The sequence below is a fragment of the Anolis sagrei genome, chromosome 1 (assembly GCF_037176765.1).
Source record: "Anolis sagrei isolate rAnoSag1 chromosome 1, rAnoSag1.mat, whole genome shotgun sequence".
NCBI lineage: Eukaryota > Metazoa > Chordata > Lepidosauria > Squamata > Dactyloidae > Anolis > Anolis sagrei.
The window spans coordinates 323,746,699-323,760,022 of NC_090021.1; the positions used below are offsets into that span (position 1 = coordinate 323,746,699).

The window sequence follows — 13,324 nt, forward strand, 5'->3', positions numbered from 1 at the left end:
AATGGAAAGAGTCGTGAAACATTATGGCCATGGCTCGATGCTATGCAATCCTGGGATTTGTAGTTTGCTGAGGCACCAGCTTTCTTTGGCAGAGAAGACTCAAAACCTTGCCAAACTACAGACCACATTATTCCATAGCAATGAGCCAGGGAAGTTAAAGTGGATTCATTCTACAGCGTAGATGCATATTAGCCAAGAGTTTGTTTTTCTCTACCTCATGCCTGAGTTGAGCGTAATTTCTTTTGCCGCAAGGTTTCCCCAACCCGGTCTAAAATGGGGATCTCCTTCGACTTCTTGATCTTCCTTTCCTCATGCATGACGACGTCACCATTGGGCTCTGCGAGAAAAGGCTGTGGCAAAAGGCCCGACTGTGAGTTTGGTGGCGACCCTATAGATTGTGAAAGCTCAACATCCATCAAGGAGTGGTCGGGCGCCAGAGCTTCTGCAAAGAAACCAAACCCTCTAGGAAGCTCTGAGGATGGCGAACGCCTTTGCGGCAGGTTGATTGAGCCCTCTTTGTGGAGGCTTCCATTTGCTATCTGGATGTCACTGGTTGGCTCCATGTCAATATCATAATGCCTTCCTCCTTTTGATGGAGACATCTCTGTTTCTAGTCTTCCAAAGGTTTCTTCCTCTCCCCCTTTCAAGTCTTCTTTTAGTTTTGTGGCCAAAGAGTGAGCTCTTTGGTGCCGTCTGTCACTGGGAGCATTCGCATTACAATCGGGATGAATTGACACATCTTCCCAAAAATTAACACCAGGACCTGAAAGCTACCAAAACAAAACAATATTAAAAAATGTACACATTCAAGATGTCACCACTTATGCAAATGAAAGAAGATAAGGTGTGAGGAGACACCATCTAGGATTACCATAAGTTAGAAATGACTTAAAGGCATACAACATCAACAATGACAACTTAGAGTGTATCTACATTGTAAAATTAAAGCAGTTTGACACCGCTTCAACTGACATGGCTCAATGCTATCGAATCCTGTGAGTTGTAGCTTTTTACCATATTTTGCAAGGCCAAAACAACCAGTGGGTCCCCAGATGTTTTGGCCTTCAACTCCCAGAAATCCTAATAACTGGTAAACTAGATGGGATTTAAGGGGGTTGTAGACCAAAACACCTGGAGACCCACAGGTTGAGAACCACTGCTCTAAGCATTGGTGCCTCTCCAAACTACAGCTCCCATACTTCTAAAGCCCTGAGCCATGTCTTCACTCAATGCACAAAAGGGCTGCTACCTTTGGGCCAGGGATAATCAGTTTCAGAAACCTCAAGGATAGGATGAGTGATGCTTGGCTTGACAATAATTGTACATGTGAAAAAGGTCTTGGCGTCTTAATGGACAACAAGTTGAACATGAGCCAACAGTGTGATGCAGCAGCTAAAAAAGCCAACGGGATTTTAGGTTCCATCAAAAAGAGTATAGTGCCTAGATCAAGGTAAGTCATGGTCTCTTTGTATTCTGCTTTGGTTAGACTTACCCTGGAATGCTGTATCCAATTCTGGTCACCACAGTTTAGAAGATATATTGATAGGCTGGAAAGTGTCCGGAGGAGGACAACTAAAAGGGTAACTAAAACGGTCAAAGGTCTGGAGACCATGAATCCCTATGAGGAGCATCTTAAAAAACTGGGCGTGTTTAGCCTGCAGAAGAGAAGGTTGAGAGGAGACATGATAGCCATGTATAAATATGTGAAAGGATATCATAAGGAAGAGTGAGCAGGTTTGTTTTCTGCTGCCCTTGAAACTGGGACTCGGTGCAATGGGTTCAAATTACAGGAGAGGAGATTCCACTTGAACATTTGGAAGAACTTCCTGACTGTAAGAGCTGTTCAGCAGTGGAACTCTCTGCCTTAGAGTGTGATAGAAGCTCCTTCCTTGGAAGCTTTTAAACAGAGGCTGGATGGCCACCTGTAAGGGGGGCTTGGATTGTGCTTTTCCTGCATAGGAAGGGGTTGTCTAGATGGCCCATGTGGTCTCTTCCAACTTTATTATTCTATGATTCTAGACAAAACGACCAGATGTTGCTTGGAACTAGGTAGAAATACAAGTTCAAGGAGAAGCACGATGGTCCCTTCCTTTCTTCACAGTTGTCTTGATTCAGAGAGTGAGCTGTGATATCAGCTGAGACCCAATTACATGTATGGGGGGAGAGACTGACCAATGCCTTGTCAGTCGCCAGAGTCCACTGTCAACCATTGGATTGGGGACAATGGTCACTCCCCACTTGACTACCTGCTGGACAGCTTAGAAGGCCTCATAAAACACAGCTGAGCATCCTTCATGCCCAATGAGGGACACCAAGACTCTTCCCCCAGGCCAAGAATAAACAAAATCCTCAAAGCAAAACAACCAGATGTTGCTTGGATCAAGAGTAGGTTTATTCAGGCTTGCAGAAAAGCAGCCTGAATAAACACATGTATAGGTGCCTAGCCTAGCTGCATAGGAGAGACTACGGCTGATCCCAGGACACAGGTTTTATACTATTGTCTTATCCTGATTACTTAAAGCCGTCCCATGATATCTGGCCAATGGGAAATGTACATCTTTCTCTCTCTGACTTGTCTTGATCAACTTTGCTTGATCTTATCATTTCCTCAAGTTCAATGTGTAATGGTTGTTTTGCCGACTCCTTTATGTAGTAACTGGGGGATATATATATCTCCATATCCATATCTATATCCATATCCACATCCACATCCACATCCACATCCACATCCACATCATCGGCCAAATGAACAAAAGGCATTCATTTCCTTTGTGGCTCTTTTTTTCCTTCCTCCATTTCTCTCATATACTGTCTTCCTCTCTCTTTTCTTTCCTTCTTTCTTCCCTTGCTTTCCCTCATACACCTTCCCCCTTCTTCTTCTTTTTCCACTTTCTTTCTCTTCCTTTATTTCCTTCCTTCCTCTCATACCTTTCCCCTTTCCTTTCTTCCTTCCATTCCTTCCTTCCTTGTCTCTTCCTTTCTTTCCGTTCTTTCCCCCCCTTCTTTTCTTCCTTCCTCCCTCCCTCTCTCTCATACGCATGCCACCTATTAGCAGTCAATTTGCTCACTCCCTTTCTTTCCCAGGATTATGACAAAGGGCCACTTCACCTAGCAACAACTAATCTGCTTTGTTCCTTTTCTTTCTCTTAGCTCTGGGCCTAAAAGGGGTAGGGTTTTTTTTTAGTTGAAACCTTGTGTGCCAAGTTTGTGTGCCAAGTTTGATCCAGATCCATCAAGCCATGTATGAGCCCTGTGTGGAACAAACTAACCAGCATACATATTGCACGCATACATACATATTTTTCCTTTTATATGTATAGATGTCATTGCAGCCCTTGGCTGAATATGGATGTTACAAAACTACTCAAGTAGTTTTTCAACCCTTTTTTTGACTGAAAAAGTCCCCCTCGGCTTATACTCAAGTCAAGGTTATTTATTATTTTATTCTATTGATTATTATTACATTTATCATTTTACTCTATTATTATAACATTTATTGAAGAAGGTTAGAATAATGATTTAATCAGATTTGGGCAGTCTTATCTCAAATTACCGGTTTATGTAAATATTCAAAAACATGTAACCTCAATTAATGTAATTCTATTGGTATCTATTTTTATTTTTAAATTAACCAGTAGCTGCTGCATTTCCCACCCTCAGATTATGCTCAAGTCGATCACAGTTTTTTGTGGTAAAATAAGATGTCTCGGTTTATATCCAGGTTGGCTTATACTCGAGTATATACAGTAATTCCATTTCCAAGAGACATCCATCCAGTTATCCATATGTTAAGTCCCTTACTGACTTAATGAGGTTCACAAACTTTAGGCGACCATTGAAACTTACCAGTATGTCCTAGAAAAAGGAATAATTACCAGTGTCTGGAGCTTTCCTATTTGGGTCTTCCTTTGGTTTCCTGTTGTTCACCTGCCCCATTCAAGAAAATGAACAGCCACACACGCAGAAAGAGTTGTAATCTTTGCACATTTCTGCTGACCTCTAAATCCCTCTCTGGGAATAGGCCATAGATGAATTGCAGGAGACTTTGAGGTTTTTCGTTGTTATACCACAATTACCTTGGGTGAGTTCCGTGTTTGCCTTGTTGGAACTAGGTAGAAATACAAGTTCAAGGAGAAGCACGTAATGTTTGGCTCTCCCAATGGTGTACCATGTTGTAACACTGTTGTGACATTTGGTAATCAGTTCTCTCCTCACTTGAGTAATCTATTCATGATCCTTATGTCTCCGTAACTAACCTGAGTGCAAATCAATGCCTCCTTTTGCTTTGTTGCAATATTGGGCAAAATCAAGGTTTGCTTTTTTGGAATTTAAAACCAAATATTTTGAAGTTGTGAAGGGTTGACTCCATGGATTCTGCATCCATGGAGTCAACCCTTCACAACTTCAAAATATTTGGTTTTAAATTCCAAAAAAGCAAACCTTGATTTTGCCATTTTTACATAAGGAATGCCATTTCACCACGTTATTGCATATAATGGGACTTGAGCATCAATGGAGGCCCACAGGAGACAAAAACATAACTGGACAAGTGTTAGTTTTGCAGGGGGAAAATACTAAAAATGGTGGAAATTGCATGGTATGCATTCCTATTCCTGATGAATACACAGAGGTGGTTTATGCCAGTTCCCTCCACTGAAATATAGCCTGGGATCCATTGGTGGTCTTTCCTTTGAGGGACTAACCAGGGCTGACCCTGCTTAGCTTCCAAGATCAGATGAGATCCACACCTCTGTTACTCTAGTCAGGTATATACGAGGCTGGATCTAAACTGGATCTACACTGCCTTATATCCTAGGATGTGATCCAAGATTTTCTGCTTCGAACTGGATTATATGAGTCTATACTACCAGATAATCTTGAATAAGAGATAATCTGAGATCACATCCTAGGATATAGGCAGTGTAGATCATAAAATCATAGAATCATAGAGTTGGAAGAGACCTCGTGGGCCATCCAGTCCAACCCACTGCCAAGAAGCAGGACAATCGCATTCAAAGCACCTCCGACAGATGGCCATCCAACTCTGTTTAGAAGCCTCCAAAGAAAGGGCCTCCACCGCACTCTGGGGCAGAGAGTTCTTCAAGTCACCTGTCATTTTTTTATAATTTGGATTATATGGCAGTGTAGACAGGGCAAGACCTCAGCAGTGGACTTGGAGGTCTTGAGTTCAGAGGGCTGCCATAAGTCTAAGCCCATTTTACAACAAGCAACAACAGCCATGGTTGATAGGCTACACAGAGGATCGCAATATCAAATTCAAGTGAAGCAGACTTTATTGTCTGTCTGATACAAATGATAAATTGCTAAGCCTTACAGTCTGGATGACACAGTGATGCATTCCTCAAACATCAATCTGGCTGGTGATGGGAGAGTTGCTGGAGATGGAAAATACTTGAGCACAGAGTAGAGCTAGCATTCCTATCTTTTAAGTGCTTCCCTACATACACACAACAGGCCTTTACAACCCTTCTTCCCTCTCACCAAACCAGAGAGTACCCGCGGGGCACCTTGTGATGGAAAGCCGTGCTTCTCCTCCTGAGTTTCCTGGATCCTGTAGTGGCCGAGACGCCAAAGGCGCCCTTGACACAGTTCTTCTCATTCTGACATTTATCTGCTGCGGATCAGAGGAGGAAACGATTGTTCAGCATATTGTTATGGATGTATAATGAGAGGAGGATAGCTTTCTCTTTAGACTTTTGAGCAGCTTAAATGCAAGATGGCAGCGATGTCCCAACATTACCACAGTGAGACCTTGTAACCATCTAACTCATGCATGGGCAATGTTTCGGTCCTCTGGGTGTTTTGGACTTCAACTCCTACAATTCCTAACAGCCGGTAGGCTGTTAGGAATTGTGGGAGCTGAAGTCCAAAACACCCGGAGGGACAAAGTTTTCCCATGCCTGGCATCCAGGTGGAACATATTGCTACACATTCCCATAAGTCCAATCCTTTATAAGCTGCACCACAATCACAGGGCACATCCAACCTGATTAAAAAGTTCCTGATTACGATTATATGAGGGTTGAATGAAAAGTAATGCCTCCACCTTCGTAACTCCTCAACAGATGGCAGTACTGGTATGTGGAAGATACTGGCTTGTTCAGGAGACTCTTCTCTACAGTTCCATTTTGGTGAGAAGTCTTAGCATTGAATGGTTGTGTTGATAAAGTGCAAAGTATGGAACCCTGCACAGATGGTCGGTCAATGCGACTTAAGCAACGTGCAGTCATTGAATTCTTGAGAACAGAAGATGTCACCCCAAAGGAGATTCATCAGAGAAATGCAAGCTGTTTATGGTGATTGTGTTGATGTGAGTACTGTGCATTGTTGGGTGAGTAAATTTAAAGATGTTGAGGTGGGAACATCTGACTTGAGTGACAAACAAAGAGTTGGATGTCTTATGACAGCAATCACCGAGTTTCACAAGCAAAAGGTTGACAGATTCAGGACGATCGTCGTATCACTCAGAGAGAAATTTCAAACATAATCCGCATTTCACAAGAATGTGTGGGTCACAATATTGCTTTGCTTGGCTATCAGAAGATCTGTGCACAATGGGTATCCAGGATGAGAGAACTGTGAGACGCTGGTTGCGGAAACAGAGTGTAGACTTCTTCCGTGACGGCTTCAGAAAACTTGTTAATCATTGGCAGAAATGTATCCAATTGTCTGGTGATTATGTAGAAAAGTGAATAGAGCACATTCTAAGGATTATTTCTGTATTTGATTTATTAAAATATTCACACCCAAACCCAAGTAACCAAGGTGGAGGCATTACTTTTCATTTCCCCCCTTTCTTCTGCTGTCTTAAAATACAGTACAACCACTTATCCACTAACTCTATATCCATGGTTTTAGTTCCCCATTTTCCAAAAATAGTACCCCTCCCACAACCAGAAGTGTATCTGGGCTTTCAAGGTGGGTTCAGGGAAGATTATCATTGTGGTAGGATCAGTGAACCTGCCAACAATCATGAAGTAAGTCGGGATGGCACAAGCTCAGTTCGTTGTTGCTGCGTGCCATCAAATCATACCTGACTTATGGCAACCCTAAGGCAACCTCTGATTGAGTTTTCTGGGATCAAGAGAGTGTGGCCCATCTAAAGTCACCCAGTGAGTTTTCTCGGTGGAGAGGGAAATCCTCTTGGAAATGGCAACCTTCTACAAGCCTCCTATACAAGTTGTTATGTATATAATTCAGATTGCTTGCTGTATTGTATATGTTTGCATTGGTATGCAGTTTTCCTTAACTCTTTGTTGTGGGAGGGACTGCAGACCACGTGACCAGATCTGGGACTTTTTCAGACTCAGACTCCATTTTAGAGGTCAGAAGCCATTGGACTTTCAATGTAGAGACTTCAGTAGAAAGAGTACTGTTTAGAAGTCAGTAGAAGTAGTATTATTTTAGAAGTCAGTTGAAACAGAATGCTTTAGGAAGACAGAGACTCTATTAGACTCACAGACTGGAGAGATTTTTTGGATTTTACTCTGTTGATTATAAAAATGATGCCCTGTGTTATCTGGACAGAGAAACTACTTCAAATCCTATCTGTACCTGAATTGATATGCAAAGTACCTATATGCTGAATACACAAAGTTTGTGAGTAAACCAACTATGTTACTTTTAATGAAGTCTGCTTATTTTTTGTCTCTTGAGAGCATGATTTAAACCAAGATGTTTTTAAGGGAGAGTAGATGTTTTGGCATCCTTGAAGTGACTGGCTTGACCTTGAAGGAGCTGGGGGTGGTGACGGCTGACAGGGAGCTCTGGCATGGGCTGGTCCATGAGGTCACAAAGAGTTGGAAGTGACTGAATGAATGAACAAAAAGATGTTTTGGGGCAACTGAAAGAACATTTCTGAAACTCTGCTATATATGCTTTTTGTGTATTGGCATAGCTTTGTTCCTAACAGTTCGAAGAGATATCTAGGTATATCCGTTTAATAGCTGAGAAACCTAATTGTCTTGCATGAATACTAGTAGATATTTACAACTAAGGAGAAGGTTGACTCAAATGAGTTTTCAACACTTCTCAGGGAGATTCTTGATATTCCCAAATGGTTGTGAGTGCCATTTTCCAAAAGGTTATAGCATCATTTTCCCAAAAGGTTATGCCTTACAAAAGGCTATAATAGCCCAAAAAGACTAACCCTGGCCTCCACAATTATAGTGCAATACTGAAAACACTATGGCACACTGCCTCACCATCATAACTAACAGGATTCCAGCTGCAGTTTTTCTTAAGAATAGTATTATTATTTATGTCTTGCCAACATGTCCTTGACATACAACTTCATACAGGCTTTGGCAAGGGTATATATTTTAGTCTGTTTCCCTCACATGGCTTTGTAACCTGCTTTCCTGACGAGAAAGAAGAGAAAACAAAAGTCTGGCATATGGAAATGATCACAAACTAGGGAAAAAAATTACAAACCTATTTGCGAAGCCATTTGACCTTTTATCTCTGGAAGTCCATCTGCACGAATGTGGAACACGTCCTGTTTCAGAAATGTTTACATTATAAATATTTACAACAACACTTTAAAAAATAGAAACCATTCACTTCCAAAGTCTCTGGCTAAACCAGTGGTTCTCAACCTGTGGGTCCCCAGATGTTTTGGCCTTCAACTCCCAGAAATCCTAACAGCTGGTAAACTAGCTAGGATTTCTGAGAGTTGTAGGCCAAAACACCTGGAGATCCACAGGTTGAGAACCACTGGGCTAATCTATTCTTGTAAAATTGTGTGGAAACTGCTTAAAAATGACATAATAGTAGAATGGTAGCCATCTAATGAAAGATAAGTCAAAATACGGTTCTTGAAGATAAGAGTCATTGGATAGGTAGGAATTTTGTCTGAATTAACATGTAAGGTGCGGCCCCCTTATCCATCGATTTGATATCTATGGTTTCAGTTATCCATGATCCAAAATATCAAATGCTCTTCCCCAGAACTCTTTGAGGACATTGTGATTCTATGGTATTCTTCAAGCCCAAGAGTCTTGGAAGGTATAGCTTGTTAATACAGGAACATACACTATAGCAGGCATGGGAAAGCTTCGGCACTCCAGGTGTTTTGGACTTCAACTCCCACAATTCCTAACAGCCTACCGACTATTAGGAATTGTGGGAGTTGAAGTCCAAAACATCTGGAGTACTAGAGTTTGTCCATGCCTGCTATAGCAGTGGTTCTCAACCTGTGGGTCCCCAAATGTTTTGGCCTTCAACTCCCAGAAATTGTAACAGCTGGTAAACTGGCTGGGATTTCTGGGAGTTGTAGGCCAAAACACCTGGGGACCCACAGGTTGAGAACCAATGTGCTATAGGCAGTATACATATGTTCACCAGGATGTTGGAGTCCAACTCCCAAATCTCCTTCCACAGAAAATATCCCTTTGGAGCTACCAAAGAGAACCTGAAATTTTGGAAAGTCTTCATCTGCATCCTCCAGTCATCCATCCACAGGGAAGGGAGACAGTCTTCTGGCAAAAAAAAAAGATTCCTACCTTAAGGTTGGTTTTGGAAGATGATCGAGTCCCAGGCTCCACTGTGCAATTCTGCTTTGGTGAAAGAGATAGTAGAGGTAGCCTGTTAAATGCCTAATGACAAACACACAACAAACGAGTCTACCATATATACTCAAGTATAAGCCAACCCGAATATAATAAGCCGAGCCACCTAATTTTAGCACAAAAAACTAGGGAAATGTATCGGCTCAAGGCTAACCCAAGGGTGGAAAATGCAGCAGGTCAATTTCAAAATAAAAATAGATACCAATAAAAGTACATTAATTGAGGTATCAGGAGGTTAGATTTTTTTTGGATATTTACATAAAACTGCCTAATTCTGAGTAAATCATTATTCTGACCTTCTTCAGTGTAAATGTGCTTACATATCCTTCCAATAATAATAGAGTGAAATAATAAATGTAATAATAATAGAGTAAAATAGTAGTAATAATAATAGAGTAAAATAGTAGTAATAACAGTGATAATAGAGTAAAATAAACATAAGAAGAAGAAAGACTAAAATAGTAAATGTAATAAAATTATAATAGAGTAAAATAATGTAAATGTAATAACAATAATAGAGTAAAATAACAAATGTAATAAAATAATAATAACAGAGTAAAATAATAAATAACCTTGAGTCAAGTCTAAGCTGAAGGGAGCTATTTCAGCCTAAAAAGGGGACTGAAAAACCGGCTGTTAGGAATTGTGGGAGTTGAAGTCCAAAACACCTGGACAGCCAAAGTTTGCCCATGCCTGGTCTAGAGAGTTAAATTGAAGTCTGACCATGTGAAATGAAGCTAGCAATAAGAATTATTAAAAAAAATAGAATTAGAAATACTTTGCTCTATAGGGAAAAGATTTTGGGAGCAGGGGACAAATAGTTTACCATGAATCTGTGTCTTAGCCCCTCCATCCAGTCTGGACAGCCGGCAAAATCCATCAGAGTTGAAGTCTAAAAGAAAAGAAACAGAAGCCAATCCTGCTTCAAGAAACACCTTCTACCTAGGTCCCATATCCAAAAGTGGCAGCAATTTTTTACAATCCTATCGTCCGTTACTTCCTTTCATTTTTGTAGCAGGTGAGCCACGCAAATGGTTTCATATTTGGGGGTCCCCGCCTGGCCTTTGTGCCCCCCAAGGAGGGCTTTGGGGAAGCCTACCTCCAGGAGAGGACTTTTGAGGCTGATGTGGATTTCATCCATTGTGACACAACATGCAGCTGTGATGCGACTCTTTCATCACTTTGTTTTTCATTTTGGGCACTTTTCCCAAGGACATAAAATATTCAGTAGAACTGCTGATCTAGATCCTCTTTTTTCAGCTGGGAATTGTTTTCTGCCCTTTCTGACAGTTAGTGCTGTTCGACCGGGGAATATCCTGCCTCAAAGTGTGGTGGACTCTCCTCCTGCAGAGGTTTTTAAATAGAGACTAGATGGCCATCTGTCAGTAATGCTCTGACTGTATGTTCCTACATGGCAGGGGTTTGAATTGGATGGCCCTTGTGATCTCTTCCAAATCTATGTTTCTATTATTCTACTCAAAATCTGACATTTTAATTTGCATTCTGGGAGTATATTCCAAGTAACACTTGTCAACAAACCAACGGTATCCAGAGCTAAGCTGGCTGGAGAGGCTTGGGAGTAGAAGTCTATCCCTTAAAAGTTTTTTTTCTAAGGCAGGTAAGACTGCTTCTCAAAATTGCAATGAAGCAAAAAACTAAAATTACAAAATCCTTGCTTTGAATGTGAAAGAGCTGAGAAAGGTCGGGTGTCACAGGTGGCATCCTTGGGCACCTACAATGGCCCAGTAGGGCCCATTCATGCTGACAATATTGCAGTTTTACAAGGTCTTTAGCCTTCTCTCTCGAAAAGTACTGATGCCTCACCAGACTAAAGCATCCATTATTCCATAGGATTGTCCCATGGCTGCTAAAGTACTGTCAAACTGCATTAATTCTGCATTGTAGATACACCCACTGTTGTCCAACCCTCAGGCCACTATACCATACTGGCTCTCTCCATCAGGAACAATCTTTAAAAAAATTACTTTCCAAGTTGTGATATTTGTGGTGTGGTGACTAGAATGCTAGACTTTGTCATTGATAGTCTATATATTGTATAACAAGAGCACAAGGGTGAAATCCAATATCCACTTTCCTTGGTATAATTTCCCTTTTTTAATGGGACTTTCTTTTGAGCAGACATATATCAGATTGCACAATCTAAACTGATTAGATTTTGGAAAACCGCATTATACTCTTCTGACAATAGTATTAATTAATCAATACCTAATCTGGGCCTTTATATATAAATCCAAACATATAAATTAACTTGAAAATGATTTCAATGTTTATTTATTTATTTACAGTATTTACATTCCACCCTTCTAACTGAAGGGGACTCGAGGCGGATTACAACGTACACATACATGGCAAACATTCAATGCCATTTTTAGACAGATGGACATTTTTTTGGCATTTCCAAATTTGCCGCCTGGAGGTTATGCTCGATTCCAGCCACAGGGGGGGGGGTGCTGTTGCTTCATCCACTATGACGCCAAGTCAATTTTATGGCATTTCCTCCTTGTTCTTTAAGCTGTCCCTAATTCCTCTACTCACAGCTCAGCTGTTTTCGAACGTAGGTGGACAGTAAGCTAGACTTAACAGTCGGGTGCTCAATTCGCCTCAGGTTTTGAACTTGCCACTTTCTGGATGGCAGTGATCTATTGCTGCTAGTGATTAACAGCTGCGCTACAGCCCGGCCCTTTTTCAGCCAAGCATGTCGTCCGCTATCAGTATCTTGTTTGTGCTGTCCCAGTGTTGACTAATAATTTTGGTGTCAAATAGCATACTAGGGAGCTGGAGGTTTTACAATATATAATCTTACCTTGCAGACATTTTAAGTCTTTTGCTCTCAAATGTCAGCTCATTTGCAAACAAGACACGGCAATCTGTTCCATAGATGTGACTATGGTGATAAGGCATTATGATACGTGCTGCATTATGACATAATTGCTAACATCCAAAGTTGTTTCCACTTTTTGTTCAGCTCCAAAATCAGGGATTTTTTTGTCAGGGATGCAATTTGAGTTGGCACATCTCTCCCAGCCCTGTGGAGGGGCTATGTATCAGGCCAAGCAACATCAATAGGCGTGATCTAGGGCCTTTTACCCTAGCATTTAAGACCTGGCTTTTTACTAGAGCTTTTGATCGATGTTAATTCTATCAATATCTGTCTGTATGTATTTTTATCCTTTACAATTTAGCTTGTAAATCACCTGGAGCATCTTGGATGGAGGGAGATTAATAAGTAATAAAATGATGATGATGATGATGCCTAGATTGCAAGAAGTCATAGTCCCACTCTCTTCTGCATTGGTCAGACCTTTCCTGGAATAGTGTGTCCAGTTCTGAGCACAATTCAAGGATATTGACAAGCTAAAACGTGTCCAGTGAAAGCGATCAAACTGATCAAAGGCTTGAAAGCCAAGCCCTGAGTGAGCCGAGTGTTTAGCCTGAAGAAACTATGGCTAAGATGTTTAAATATGTTTAAATATTTGAAAGGATGCCACATTTGAGGGGGCCATGTTTGTTTACTTGAGCGTATCAGAAAAAGAGATTCTACTGAAACGTTTAAGAATTTCTTGATAGTAAAAGCTGATTAACAGTGCAATATGCTGTATGAGTGGAGTCCTCTTCTATGGAGGCTTTTAAGCACATCTGTTGGAAGGCTTTGATTCTGTGTTGCTGCATGGCAGGGGGTTGGACTAGATTGCCTTTATGGTCTTACAGATCTT

The 13,324-nt window shown here is 41.1% G+C and overlaps 1 long non-coding RNA gene across 1 annotated transcript; it reads right to left on the reverse strand.

Annotated features, from left to right (window-relative positions):
* Positions 1-709: 709 nt before the first annotated feature.
* Positions 710-9,579, reverse strand: LOC132761807 (uncharacterized). Its single transcript, XR_009629983.2, has 4 exons — positions 9,525-9,579; positions 8,455-8,518; positions 5,529-5,635; positions 710-770 (listed from the first exon to the last, which is right to left on the reverse strand). It is a non-coding gene; the product is annotated as an uncharacterized lncRNA (long non-coding RNA).
* Between the last annotated feature and the right edge of the window lie 3,745 nt (positions 9,580-13,324).